Here is a 3,053-nt window from a genome sequence, read left to right as displayed (position 1 = left end):
TAAATCTTGCATATATTTTGTACTTTTTCTTTCCTACATCTCAGTTTTTTTTTTTTTTCCCAGCGCTCTAGGACTTTTAATCTGTCCCAAAATTGCTGAAGCAAAAAATCATGATAAAACATTCTGCTTTCCTTTACACCCCCCAAAGCAAAAAAAAAAAAAAAAAAAAAAAAAACACCCTCAGTAGGAAAAAAAATGTTTTGTACATGGGAAGAAACAATATAAATTCAAAACTTACAGATAAGGGTTAGCTCTATCAATCATCTCTTTAAAAAGTTTATACGAATATCCAGTCAACACCAACAGGGTTATCTCCCTTGAAATGTTATCTATATGGATTTCCAAGTAGACCACAGGGCTGTGTACTGTCTTGGAATGTCTTCAGAAGGCTCTATCATCGATCAGGTAACAAAGTAAAAACCCCAGAGTCCTTTCTTTCAAATGGAAGAGGGAGAGACAGGGATAGAAGAAACTATTCAAACTTTGTCTTCTTTCCTTGTGGCTTGTGGTTTCCTCCTCCTCCTCTGCCTCCTCAGAAGCCTCCTCGCCCTCCAAAGCCTCCCCGGTCTCTGCCACCAAAGCCACCTCGGCCACCTCTGCCACCACCTCGTCCTTCAAAGCCACCTCTGCCTCCTCCTCGGCCACCAAAGCCACCTTCACCCTTAGGTTTGGCCCAGTCCAAAGTGACTGTTTCCATCGATTTCACCATCTTCCATGGCCTCCTTGGCAGCTTTCGCATCTTCCTCACTGTTAAAGTCTACAAAACCAAACTCTGGAGGATCCAGTCTCCTGGTCAGTGACTATCCTTGTTCAAATAGAGCCATCAAAGGACTCCTTTAACGTCTCTTCTGTGGTATCCTCAGAGAGACCTTTGTCAAAGAGAGTTTTGGCTGGCTGGCTTCTTGCGTTAGGTGATCCCCTGAGTTCTTGCAACTCCAGTCTGATGGCTCTGCCCTCAATTTCCCATTTATTACATGACTTTAAAGCTTCTTTAGCATCTTCAAATGAAGCAAATTCTATAAATGCATACCCTTTAGATTTGCCATTTTAGTTCTGGGGCCCCTTGATATGAGTTGCCTTCTCAAATACTTCCTGAAGAGTTTCTTCTGTTGCACTATAGGAGAGTTTGCTTAAAACCAGGGTTTTTGATTCACCACTCCAAGTGCTATTCTTTCCACCTCCATGGTCTTGACTTTGGCTTTTCTCTCCGGTGTAGTACAGAGAAATTGATTGCCCATCTGTCTCTGTTCCCTGCTTTTCTTCCAAGGCTTTTTCTGCATCAGCTTCTGTCTTAAATTCAATATAAGCAATCCCTGTACTCTTTCCATCCTTGCTGACTAATCTGATCTCCACAGCATCTTCAAACACTTCTTTTAATTCATCCTGAGTAACTTTGTAAGGCAGATTTTGTAGCCAAAAGTGTTCTTGCATCTCGATCTTTCTTACTATCTTTTCCCTTTGGTTTTTCTGGTTTAATTTCATTGCCAAAGACTTTTAAACCAGTGAGTTCTAAGGCTTTTTCCAGGTCTTCAGCAGATTCAAAATCCACATAGACAAACTTCCTAGACACACCAATTCTGACATCGACAACAGCAAGATCATTTTCAGCAAAAAGATCACTGATACCCGTTTTCAATTCAGGAGCAGAATTATTGAAGTTCAGGTTTCCAATAAAGAGATTGAAATAGGTAATTGGTTCTGTGCCTTCCACTTTTTGTTTCTTGGCTTCAGGAGCTGCTTTTTTGTTTGGCCATTTCCTTCTTTCGTTTTCCAGGTGCTTCTTTGACAGGCTCTTCTTCCTCTTCCTCTTCTTATTCCTCCTCCTCCTCCTCTTCTTCCTCCTCCTCGTCCTCCTCCTCTTCATTATCGTCATGCTCTTCCTCTTCCTCTCCATCCTCCTCCTCCTCCTCTTCATCTTCAGCAGTGCTCTTAGCTTTCACAGGAGCAGCTTTTGCTGGAGCTTCCTTCCTTTCGCTGGTACAATCTCCATAGGTTCTTCTTCAGAGTCATCTTCATTCTCCTCCTCCTCCTCCTCCTCCTCGTCTTCGTCATCCTCGTCATCCTCATCATCTGTGGCGGGAGCAGCACCAAAAGCAGCGGCTGCCTTCCTCACTGCTGGTTCTTCCTCCTCTTCCTCATCATCGTCTTCCTCCTCACGGTCACCTTCATCTTCCTCATCCCTGTCTTCCTTCTTGGCACTCTGGCCGTTCTTTGCTCCCTTGCCTGGGGTGGCTGCTCCCTTCTTACCGGAGGTTGTACCAACGCTTTGCCTGGGGTGGCTCCCTTTCTGCCAGGTGTTACCACTGCTTTGGCAGGTGTAACTGTCTTCTTGTCTGGCATAGCAGCTGCCTTTCTGCCAGGGGTGACAACTGCTTTCTTTGCTGGTGTGGCAACTGCAACCTTTTTTGTTGGGGAAACCACCATCTTCTTTGTTGGAGTTGTGGTAGCCTTCTTGCCTTTTTTCGGAGGGATAACAGCCTCTCCACTGCTCTCATCGTCTTCATCTTCTGACATTTCCTCATCTTCACTATCTTCTTCTACCTCCTTCGGGGTAGGAGCCATTTTCTTGGAGTCACCTTGATTTTTACCGGCCTTTGCGAGCTTTACCATGATGGCTGCTTATGACGGCGGAGTGTGTGGTGAGCGAGTGGCACAGATGCGCCCAGAGGAACCTAAGCACCCTCGATGGTGGCCGCTAATCCCTGAGCGCGTACGCTTGGCTGCCAGCTAGCGCTCGAGCCTTGCATCTCAGTTTTTGCTAGACTGCAATTTATTTTTAAGTTATTTTTTGCATTTTGCATATTATATTATTTTCCTAATGGATACTCTTCATATTTTACAAATAGTTATCAATTTATGTTTTTCTAACAATCTTAAAAATTATTTAGCGGCTACAAATAGGAAAGTACAGAACTATTTTCTTCCCTGTTGTGTATAGTTTTTTTTGAGATCATCTGAAATTTTGGTTCCACATGGTTGTTTGTGTTTATGTCAGTAATTTGTACATCATTTCTCTTTTACCTTACTTTTATTAACAACAAAAAATGAAAGGT

The 3,053-nt window shown here is 43.3% G+C and overlaps 1 pseudogene; it reads right to left on the bottom strand.

Annotated features, from left to right (window-relative positions):
* Positions 1-421: 421 nt before the first annotated feature.
* LOC101105741 (nucleolin-like) lies at positions 422-2,742 on the bottom strand (annotated as a pseudogene).
* Between the last annotated feature and the right edge of the window lie 311 nt (positions 2,743-3,053).

Source organism: Ovis aries, chromosome 4, assembly GCF_016772045.2.
Source record: "Ovis aries strain OAR_USU_Benz2616 breed Rambouillet chromosome 4, ARS-UI_Ramb_v3.0, whole genome shotgun sequence".
NCBI classification, from domain to species: Eukaryota; Metazoa; Chordata; class Mammalia; order Artiodactyla; family Bovidae; genus Ovis; species Ovis aries.
The sequence above is the reverse complement of the archived record's forward strand: the minus strand, read 5'-3'. Positions and strand labels throughout refer to the sequence as shown.